This window comes from Phalaenopsis equestris, unplaced genomic scaffold, assembly GCF_001263595.1.
Source record: "Phalaenopsis equestris unplaced genomic scaffold, ASM126359v1 Scaffold000202, whole genome shotgun sequence".
Taxonomy (NCBI): domain Eukaryota; kingdom Viridiplantae; phylum Streptophyta; class Magnoliopsida; order Asparagales; family Orchidaceae; genus Phalaenopsis; species Phalaenopsis equestris.
In genome coordinates, this window is record NW_018164644.1 from 2,014,255 (window position 1) to 2,026,285 (window position 12,031).

General features: G+C 33.7%; 1 protein-coding gene across 7 annotated transcripts in view; it reads left to right on the top strand.

Moving 5' to 3' along the window:
• The first annotated feature begins 263 nt into the window (after positions 1 to 263).
• LOC110022653 (inactive poly [ADP-ribose] polymerase RCD1-like) overlaps positions 264 to 12,031 on the top strand; it is a 58,459-nt gene continuing 46,691 nt past the window's right edge. For 2 of the 7 annotated variants that reach the window (XM_020721702.1, XM_020721708.1), the window contains exon 1: positions 265 to 396. The gene's annotated coding sequence lies outside the window, so the exon portion shown is untranslated. Of the gene's footprint in view, positions 397 to 7,086; positions 7,162 to 9,338; positions 9,429 to 12,031 lie in introns of all 7 variants that reach the window. The other 5 variants (XM_020721703.1, XM_020721705.1, XM_020721706.1 and 2 more) reach the window with 5 other exon arrangements.

A 12,031-nucleotide genomic window follows, 5' to 3' on the forward strand; every position in this document is an offset into this window, starting at 1 on the left:
AAAATATGTATCTAATGTTATAAATTATTCATAAAAATATGTATCTAACTTTCAATAAGCCAATAATAATGATATTTTTGATATAATATTAAATATTAAGGTGATATTTATCATAAATTATACGTCTCATAAATAAAATTCAAAGAAATAGTTTGTTTAAGCGAAAATATCTCCACAAATTAACAGTGATGATCTTCTTAGTCCGGCTTGGAAGCGTATATGCCGTCCGATGATGAAGTCTGTGGGCCCCATCGTTTTTCTTGGGCCCCGGTTGCTTCCCTGCTGACGATCTCCGCCACACTACTCGTCATCGAGGGTTTGGGGTTTGCTCCGCGACTGTGCCTGACACGAGGAAGGTGGCGATTCACTGAAGTACCCAGTTTCGAATCACTGGAGGTATGCCGCGAGCTTCTCTCTTTCAACTACGTCGCTTTTCCTAGCTCGGTTTCGATTCTCTTTTCTGAATCTATATATTTTTTCGATCGAGGATTAGCGGGCAGTATTTTCTGGTAAGTTTTGGTCGGATCGGTAGTCCTTTATTTTAATATACTTGATCTGCTCTGTTAATTGGGTGCTGATTTTGATTGGGATGATTTTGGTTAATGTGAGCCTGCTGAGGTATATGTCTTTATTTCATTGTTGGGGTTGGTTCGGGTTAGGGCAACTGAGCAGTTGGTTCAATCGAAGCGGGCTTTCTTGCTGCATGTGTGCTTCATATGCGGTTCGGAGTGTTGACAAAAGTCTGTGACAGGGCATGCATTTGTTTTTCTGTTTGATCTCTTAATGGGATTGGTTGGCTGCAATTAGGATCTTACTCAAGCCAGATCTAGTAAATGTTGTAAATCTTTATTTACTAAATCTTAAATGGGTTAAATGCTAATAATTATTTGGTGTGATAGGTGTTAAATCTGCCTGATTCCTGTTAAATTTAGTTAAATCCATGTGAACTGTTTGACAACTTATATTTGAATGTAAGGATTTATATGATTGAGGTATCATATTATATTGACTTATATCAATCTTAATTAGGCCAATGAATTCGTATTTACCTAATATCGAAGCCAATGATTGATTAGTAATTCACTAAACTAAAAAGTATTTAGTATATTAAATAAAAATTAATTAAAACAAGATAAAATATTTTGATAACTGACATTAATTAATATGGTTAAATTAATTGCTCAAGTCACACACACATTAAAACTTGTTTGGTTGTATTTTTATGATATTTATTAAGAAAAGCTATTACCAATTATAAATTATGAATTAAATTATAACTTTTTTGAGTTTAATGTCCTAGCTAATCATCAAATTGTAGTTTATAAAACTTAAAAATATTAAAATTCTATTTAAATTAAATGATAAATAACATTGACTTATTTAATTAATAATTTTTAGTTAAGTAATATTAATTAACAATATGAATTTATGTTTTTAATAAATATATTTTCTTTGATGATTGTTAACCCTTGATCGTAAAGAAGCCACGAGCCGTGATGGGAATTTGTTGGAGAGGGCATCAACGGGAGTAATGGTGTATGAAGGAGTGGAGTTCGTGAGACTTGCAGATTTACTAAATTATGTCCTTGCAAGGATCTGCTAAATATGGGATTCAAGTCAAAAAGTGGGAGAAATGGATTTAAGACTACATAGTATTTAAAGTGGTCTTTTTGACCTTTTGGCAGGATTTATGCAAAATCTTGCCTTAATATTATGTAAATTCTACTACAAAATAGATCCTAAACGTAACTTTTTTTTATTAGTGTTATATTGGTGATTTTTCTATTTTATTTTTTTAATAGCGGTATAAGGTTATTAGAAGTAGCGGCAAGTCGTGCATATTTGAAGGTTTAAGAATGGATTGCCTTGGATGACATTGTTTGTAAATTTAATAACGTTTGAAGATTTAGGACTTCAAAATGCACGATTGAAAGAGGTGTTCAGTATTATTATTATAATTTCCATGCTTCTCTCTATTGTTTGTATCATATTCTTTTATTCCTAATATTTTATTTCTTGTAACATGCTAGTTGTGTTGTTGATAATTGTCATTACTTTGGATTGTTCTGGATGTGTATGTTATATTTGTATTAAAGTTGGGTTCGTTTGGTGGTCTCAATTTACATTTTTAAAGGTGATACTGGTTTACTCGTTGTACTTGGTATGCTAATTTTATTTTACCCATACTATTGTTTTTCAATGTTTTTTCAAGCATGATGTTACTGCCATGTCTTTAAGGTAGTCCAATCATTAGAGGTTTTAGTTTCTCTAAATTACCTTGTATTGTTCTTACATCAAGAATTTGTGTGAAGATTTGTTATAATTTTAGTGGGCTAAGTTATTTATTTGTCAACTAATTTTGTTGCGGGGTGTTAGGTTTGATGATTTGTGAATAATACTTTCTAGGAAATGTAGATAAAGTTTGATTAAAATATTCTTGAGCATTTACTAAAATTATTATTTTTTAATATTAACTTCAAATTGAATTTTTTATCAAAGAAATAAAGTTTTGATGAATATGATTGACATTGCATTTTTGTTTAATAGGATGAATGCATTGCTCTTTGCGTGCAGTTTTTAATGAACGGAGAAAAGTGTCACAATGGCCCCTCGATTATTTAAAGGGGGTTGTTTTAGTCCCTGACTTTTAAAAAATGTCAAATTAGTCCCCAATTATTTTAAGAGGGCTTGAAGTTGTCTCATAGTTAAATAAAATTGAAATTGGGATTTAGGGTGTTAAAAATGGGGGTATTTTGGAATTAAGCTTTTTTAGGAGGTCAAAATCCAAGAATATAGGTGTTAGATATGTATCAAATAATTATTTTTTTTAAAACACAACCAACACGATGAGATTTATTTAATTATGATTATTTAAAAAGTATCAAATAATCAAGATCATTAATGATTGTTACCTCCACTTCTCAAAGAACATTAACGTAATTTTAATAATAATTTTTATAATTATAACAACTTTTAAGTAACAATATATTAATTACGAAACTAAAGACATTTTTATTTCATATTAGTGTCAGCTAGTTATTTAAAAATATGCATAAACAATTTGCATGCCCGAATGAAGATACAATGAGTTGTGCACACCTTGTCTCGCAAGCCATGACATCCCCCTTGTTCATGCGAAAGCCTTAGACTCTTTGGTCGGTGGTATGCATGTAAACAATCAACTAACAAAATATTAAAACTCCAAAATACCCCTCTAACCTGTAGCTCCTCCGCTCATTTTAATCTTAGATTTTTTTTATAGGCTTTTTATCTACATAGCACTCAAAACATGAATATTTACATATTTCACACTCTAAACATAAAATTTACCTACTCCACATCTAATATATATCATACCTTACGGGAATAGCCTCCGGTTACCTCAGTCTACTCCTCCGTCTAATATCCGCATTTTGAGAGGGCAGAGGCATTGACGGGAGATGCCCAACAGACCCACCACAACTCATTTCCTCATGTTCTCCACCTCAGTCTACCAGCCACATCCCTCTCCCATTTTACCGCAGACCTTTTCGACCTTTCCGACCACCTTTGTAAGTTCCTGGAGCCAAAATGTAATACTGCTGCACACATACAGATGCCAAATGATTCAAATGGCATGAAATGAAATACTAATAGATGTCAAAGTTACAAAGGAGAAGAAGTTACACACTGCTTCTTAGAGTTAGTACCTCTAAGGGCTTCTGCAGGAAGAAATCAAAGAATAAACACCAGAGCAACGAATATCAAAAAGAGGACCAAGTTCTTCTTTCTCTCTGTCAAACTAACAAACAGTGAGATGCCATATGTCACCGCTTTCAGCTAAGGGCAATAAATCAAATGATGAAGAAGAATGCCTTAAATTTGCTAGCGATGTTGGCATATGATGTCGTGTTTCGATAAGTGGCCCGTTCTTTGGCCCTTTAACACTATTTTCACAAAGTTTTGAATCCAATTTGACCTATCACATTTTGCGATGGGTCTACTGGGTGTCGTGTGGAGTGGCGGCCTGGAAAGGCTTATCGACGGTTGTGAGCTCTAATCCCGTTGATGCCTTTGCCCTCTCAAACTACAAATTTTAGACGGGGAGGAGATGGAGGTAGCAGGATGTTATTCCGGTAAGTTATGATATATTTTTGATGTGGAATATGTAAATGTTATGTTTAGAGCATGGAATATGTAAATTTTCATGTATGGAGTGCTATGTAGGTAAAAAGCCATTGTTTTAACGGTGTGACTGCTGCAACCCCTCTTAAAATAGTTGGGGACTAATTTGACAATTTTTAAAAGTTTGGGACCCTTTAAATAGTTGTTGAACCATTTTGACACTTTTCTCGTAATGAATGTGACGATATTTTACCTTAAAAGAATGCCTAAACAGGCCTTCAAATATCAGATTAAATTATCATAAAACGAGTAGAGGATGTGAATTCACTTTTAGCAAATAGGAACTTTATAATGTTTAGTAATTTTGCGGTTTTCACAATAAAAATTTTCAAGGTTAATATTTTAAAAAATAATTGTTATCCGTGTAATACCCAACATGTGTTGGACACAGAAACGTGCGGCAAGCATTTGACACATGTTGACAAACATGTATAATAAAATGTTAGATTCTGATGATTTATATTGTGTCAAATAATTTATGTTTATTTTTTATATGCAAAATTCTAAAAAAAAATATTGATCATATTTCTTTCTTTTTGTTAAATTTTGATTACTTATTATTTTTAATGTACTTAATATTTTTTAATTTTTTTAATTTTTTCTCTACTTATTATGTTGATTTATGAATAACATAATAATTATTTATATTTTTTTATTCATATAATGTTAAGATTTTATTTATTTATTTATTTCATATTTATTTAATTTATGTGGTTTGTATGTATTTTTTAAAAATTTATAATATATATAATATTAATATTATAATGTTGTGTCAAAGACGTGTCCATATCCTATATTATAAAAAATAGGCGTATTTCATTTCTGTATCCCCTTGTCCGTATCGGTGCATCCTCGGATACGATATAACAAAAACTAAGTACTTGGAAAATTTGATTTTTTTATTATTTCAATCTCGAAAGAAATATTGATTATAATAAATTCAAAATAAAAAAAAAGTATTATCATTAATTTCCTCGTATGCCTTGTTCATTGTTCACTCCTCGCTTCCTATTGCAGCCATTAGGAGCAATCATGGCTCTTCTTTTGTTTGCACATGATTTTGTGCAATATGCATTTCCTTGTTTAGCACATGAATTTGTCTCATTACCTTCCCCAATTACTAATCCCATTGCGCTTTAAGTAGTCTCAAAATACATACATGTGTGTGTATGTGCGTGTATGTGTATGTTTGTCTGTGTCTGTCTATGATACTGTGTTTGTGTATGTCTGCTTGTTTATGTATATTATGTTTGTGTATTATGTATATATGTGTGCCTATATGTATGTGTCTATATATATGTGTATGCATGTATGCATATATGTGTGTGCATGTATGTAGGTGTGTATTTGTGTATATGTGTGTATGTATATATGTGTGTACGTGTGTGTGTGGATGTGTGTCTGTATATATATGAGGTTTGTAGCCTATACACACGCATGCACACTCATACATAGCGCACGCATATATGCGCATATATATATATATATATATATATATATATATATATATATATGGGCGCGCTATGTATGGGTGTGCATGCGTGTGTATGTGCATGGATGTATGTCAATATGTATCTTCATGTATGCATGTATGTAATGGGTCAGTTTTTTCTTTTAATATTTAGTGATGATTTTTCATTATGATCCAAGTATTATGTAGTGTTTGAATGATTCATATGTTTTATATTGAATTGCGGAGATTTTTATGGAAACCCAACACCTTTTCAAACCTTGTTCAAACCATATAGTTTGAATGATGTTGTATCATATTTGAATCTTGATCGAATATTGTATTAAGATGTTCAAACTTGGGTTGAAAACATGTTTAAACCATGCTTGTACATTATTTGTACATGGTTTGAACTTTTTTCGAACTTATGAACAATGTTAGAGCGCTTGTTTGAATCATGTCCAAACATTGTTCAGGTAAGGTTCGAAACAATGTTTGAACCATGCATGTTGCAACAGGCAGTGGTCTTGTGCTTATATTTGGAGCAATTTTTTTTCTAAAGGTGACTTATATTTGGAGCAATTTTTTTTTCTAAAGGTGAATTAAATATTAAATTTCATGTGCTGTATATAGAGCACATGTTCGAATCATGTTCAGGTAAGGTTTGAAACAATGTTTGAACCATGCATGTTGCAACAGGCAGTGGTCTTGTGCTTATATTTGGAGCAATTTTTTTTCTAAAGGTGACTTATATTTGGAGCAAAAATTTTTTTTTCTAAAGGTGAATTAAATATTAAATTTCATGTGCTGTATATAGTATAGAAAGAAGATAGCGAAGTCAGTTTGACATTTACTAAAATAAGGTTTGGAGGATTAATATTTCTAGAAGTATTTCTCTTGAAGGTTTTGTAGATCTTATAAACAAAGTTACGAAGACAGATAAGAACTAATATAGATTGAAGTTGTATGTAATGCAACGCATTAGTGGAGTAAAGTCCGTGATATCAATTTTTTTATGATGATAGCAACAAAAATTCATCTATCAACAATGATTTCTCATCTTTGTGTTTTCTATTCACATGTGATACAAAAGTAATTAAAGATTTCCACATGTAATACTAATGAGGATGGTGCAACTAGTCAGCTGTCAGCTTCCTTTGGCTTATGAGTTGATGAAAATGTGTTGTGTGGTTGTTTTATGGATGTTTCAATCGACGCTGGGCTCTAGGGTTCGAATCGGTGGAAGCAAATGACCGGTCCGGCCTTCTTGCTGGACCAGATCGACCAGAACCAGTTCTGCCTCTTCTTCATCTATTGCTCTAAATTCTCCCCTTCCTAATTCTTCCCTTCCTACTGGGGTTGCATTTCAAAATCCTGTGTTTTCCTTTCCATCCTTCTTTAATCTTTGCACTATTTTATTTATAATTGTTGTGTTGAATGCTAACCTGTTTTTGATCCATCTCTGATTTCAGGTGTGCCTCTAAGGTGTTCCCTCTTCGAGGGCTATATCCGACGACTAGTGGTGCTTCGGCTGTTCCTCGTCTAAGGTGGCGTTTATTTGCGATCAGTCACTTACTTTATTTTAGTTGTAGTCTCAACTCATAGTGCGGCCCCGGGTGAGTCGACCTGGCATGCTCCTCTTTGAATGTCGCACGTCCCGCCGACGGCCCTCCCATGCATAGATAGGCAGCTTGTTTCCTTCCCTACTCACCTCAATCACTTGTAGATTCTGCCAGCGCCCCAACCCCTCACAAATCCCACCCGCGCTCGTTCTCTACACAGACCAACCGCTCGACCTATCTGTTGTTCGTCCAGTCGCTTGCAGCTCCCATCGACCATCCTGTGGTTGTTGTCCCCCCTTCTCGAGCACACCCTAGTGGGTCGATCACCTCCCTGTAGCTCCTCAGTCACCATCGACTCTTCCTACCGCCACCAGTAAGTCGCCCGCCCGCCTGAGTATGTCTTCTCGATAGAATGGGCTTTTTTTGTCTGTTATTATTTATATTTGCTTTTTATTTCGACATTCGTCTTGTTATCTATTGTTATTTGCACCGCATTGTTGTTTTTGTGTCATCCTTATACTATTTTGAAATCAACAATAAAATATGTGTCGTTTGAGTCGTGCTTGGGTTAACTCCGGTATCATTTGGTATCAGAGAGCCTTTCCCTCTATCTTCAAGTCGTGGCTTGAGTTTCACATTCACTTTTCTTCTAGTGTACGTGTAGAGGTGCACTTACTGACTTAACTCTTATTGACCCTAAAATTGAGCAGACTTTTAGATGTTGTAGGAAAGCGCTCATTGAACCTGAAACATCTGTAGGAACGACTCACCATTTGGACCCAACCATGAGCCCTCTTAGGGATTTTACCAACCCCACTGCTGAGGAGATTTACATGAGTATCAATTACACTGCAGTAAAAGCCAATACCTTTGAACTAAGACCTGTCATGATTCAAATGATTCAACAAAACTAGTATTTTTTTAGGGGGGAGGGGGACCCACGGAAGAACCAAATTTGCACTTAACAAAATTCCAAGAATTGTGTGTCACATTCAAGTATAATGATGTCCCAAATGACCTTGTTAGACTAAGACTTTTTCCCTTTTCCCTTAGGGATAAAGCCAAAGTGTGGTTGAACTCTTTAGTTTCAGGATCTATCAGCACTTTGAATGATTTAACTAAAAAATTCTTAGCCAAGTATTTTCCTTCTTCCAAGGCTGTCAAACTTATAAATGACATCACATCATTCTCAAAATTCGAGGGGGATACCATTTATGAGACCTGTGAGGGACTTAAAAAGTTACTTAGGAAGTGTCCCCATTATGCCTTGCCCAACTGGCTAATTGTCCAAACCTTCTATAGGTTTTAAGTGATTATGTATTCGAGACTGTTACATTTAGACTTCCTTCATATTATAGATAATTACCTGCTTGAAATGTATGGATTTCAGTTGATTTCTATTACAATACATATTATACTACTATGTTATGGTACGTTTGACTATGATTATGAAATAAATGTCTGCAGGTATTCATTTGCTATGACTCATGCGAGTGTGTGTGATGTATGAAATGTCTATGAATGTATGTTACAAGTATAATGCTTTAGGAATTATCACAAGAAATGCTATGTGTAGACTATTACATGGTGTTTGTAAATATACTATTCAGGGATATATTATTCCCAACTCTTGATATTTATAACTGGGCTAAACTCTTGGAACCGTTGAGATTAGGCAGTGACAAAATGTTAGAGAACCGTGAGTATTAGGAGGCTATTGATAACTGCTATGTTGGGGGAAACCCAATATTTATCGATAGTTTATATGATCTTTGGGATAGGGTAAGGACCCATGATGAAAAGATGTGAAAATAATTGAACTTCATAAATTTATAAGTGACATTATTATGAAATGACATTACTAAAATGATATTATTATGATTATGCACGATAAATAGCTCGTGAACATGTCTATGAACATATTTTTTATTATATTTATTATTTCATGCTTATGACATAGATGTTTAAACTGCAATCTTGGTTTTTATACTAGCTGCATTCTTTTCGTGTTCTCTACTATGTTAACATATTATGACTTGTGTGTATACGTGGACAATTTCATACGAGCATGCACGTTGCTTTTTTTAATGTATAAAATATTGTGCTAACCTTGATTATTTCTTCGAGCTCGTTGTTGCTCACTCTATGTTGTTGCTTTTTAGGTAGGGGCAATAGGCACCGTGGCGAGTAGCCAGGTGTGACTTTATACATCTTTTGCACAATATTTTTGAGAGCTTGTACTTATGTTTTGGGTACGTACTTTTATTATATTAGATTAGCAGCTCTATGTAGTTTTCATGTTTCAGATGATATAATTCCATGCTTCCAGGTATTAATTATGAAATGCAATGTATTTTGCATGTTACGTCAATTTAGTTAGATTAGTTTATCACTTGTTTGATTCTGATTCTATAGGTCAGGACTAGTGTTTGTGAGAATTTAGTCTCACCGAATTGTCCGTCTATTGAGTTACAAGCTATAGTGATATTGATATCACAAGTGATCGATAAAATGACTGCTATCTAAATATTTTTCACCAGTACAGGGCCTAGACATAAAATTGGGGTAGAAGTTAGATCAATATTTGAGGATATTTCATTCTTTCAAGCCACCTGCATTCAAGTGTGTCAGTGACCGTATAGTTGTTGAAGATTCGAAAAATTTTGATTTGTATGATTTGTCCAGAAAAGAGAATAGGGTTAGCTACATCCATGCTAGGAGGCGAAACAGAGAGATGGTGGCATATTCAACATTAAGAAAAGTTTCAACTGACACCTCTTTCGCAGATTTAGTGAAAAGAATTTATTAAAGTTTTCAAAGATTGATTTATTCTGTGTTCAAACAGATTAGCTCTGCAAGAAAAAAAATTTCAATCTAACTCAGGGTTCGAGACAGTTATGCGATATGAGGTCAAATTCATTTCTCTTTTCAGATATGCACCTCATCATATAAGTACCCAGAAGGAAATAAGTCACAGATTTCTGCATGGCGTCAGTGATCAGTTGAGGCTGGCTTTGTCGCCATTTGAAATCAGCGATTTTTCAGTGCTAGTCGAAAGAACCAGAAAAATTGAAAAGGAGCTGAACTTCTCCAGTCAGCAGTGACAACTTTAAACAAGCAAGTGAAAGGATTTTGGCAAGGGGGAACACTTCCTATACAAGCAAATTAAATCATAAGGCGAGCATAAATAACATCATGTGGAAAAACAGAAAAATACATTTGGGCAATGTTTGATTAGTTCATGAAAATGTTACAAATGTGGTTAGTTAGGACATATTCAAATGAACTGTCTAAGGAAAAGAAGAGAGACAACAAACCATTAACAATTCAAAGACAGGGACAACTCAAAAAATTTTTTGAAGGCAGGCAGTTCAGTGGTACTCAGTTTTTGAGAAAGCCTTCAGTGCAAACACAAGTGTGAAAATTCAGAATATATAACCGAGCAACAAGTAAAAGCGCGAGTTTTTGCAATCACACTTTAAGAAGCCAAAGAATTTGAAGAAGTGGTTACAAGTACGTTTTTTATTTTAGATCAACCTGATACTATTCTATTCGATTCAGCCGCATCACATTTGTTTATTTATGATGACTGATAAGTTTGCTGTCAGTTTACATGTTGATTTTTTACAATTTTCCCCGCTCTTTGTTATTATGCTATTGAAAGTGGGTTTTATGTCAATAGAAAATTTGTAGTGCATGTTTATGTTCATGATAAAAAGTTGTCAACAGAATTGATTATCATACTAATTCAGACTTTTGATGTTATTTTGGGGGTGGATTGGTTGATGAATGAATTTTGCTACAATTGAATGCTCGAGAAGGCGGGTGAAACTCAAATCGCTTAGTAAAAAATCGTTTTATATTTTCTGTGATTGAAATGCACAATCTTTCCTGATTAGTGTGATAAAAGTTGGGAAATATTTGCGAAGTGATTAATTGATTTTTTTGGCCAAATCAGAAGTGTTGAATAAAGATGTACAATAATTGAAGAACATTCCGACGATTTCAAAATAATAGTTGAAGAGTTGATTATCATATCAATTCAGACTTTTGATGTTATTTTGGGAATGGATTGGTTGGTGAATCAATTTTGCTACAACTGAATGCTCGAGAAGGCGGGTGAAACTCAAATCGCTTAGTAAAAAATCGTTTATATTTTCTGTGATTGAAATGCACAATCTTTCCTGATTAGTGTGATAAAAGTTGGGAAATATTTGCGAAGTGGTTAATTGATATTTTTGGCCAAATTAGAAGTGTTGAATAAAGATGCACAATAATTGAAGAACATTTCGGCGATTTCAAAATTTTCAAACATATTTCCTGAAGAATTGTCAGGACTACCGCCAGAATGAAAAGTTGAATTTGATATTGATGTGTAATTAGGAATGTTTGTAATATATAAGTCTCCTTACATGATAGCTCTGAAGGAATTACTGAATTGAAATGTCAGTTGCAATAACTGATAGTTAAGCATTTTTTCAGGCCAAGTATCTTACTTTGGAGTGCTCCAGTATTGTTCGTCAAGAATGATGGATCTATACGGTTATACATTGATCACAAAGAGTTGAACAATGTAATAATCAAGAACAATTATCATTTGTTCAGGATTGATGATTTATTTGATAAGTTAGAGGGTGCACTGTATTTTTCCGAATTGATCTCAGATTGGAATATCATCAGATCAAAGTCAACGACGCAGATAAGACAACTTTCGGGACCAGGTATGACCATTTGAAATCTTAGTTATGCCTTCTGGCTTAACTAATGCTCCAACAATTTTTATGGACCTGATGAATCGAATCTTCATCCTGTATGTAAATCAGTTATTATTTTTATTGATGATATTTTGATATGT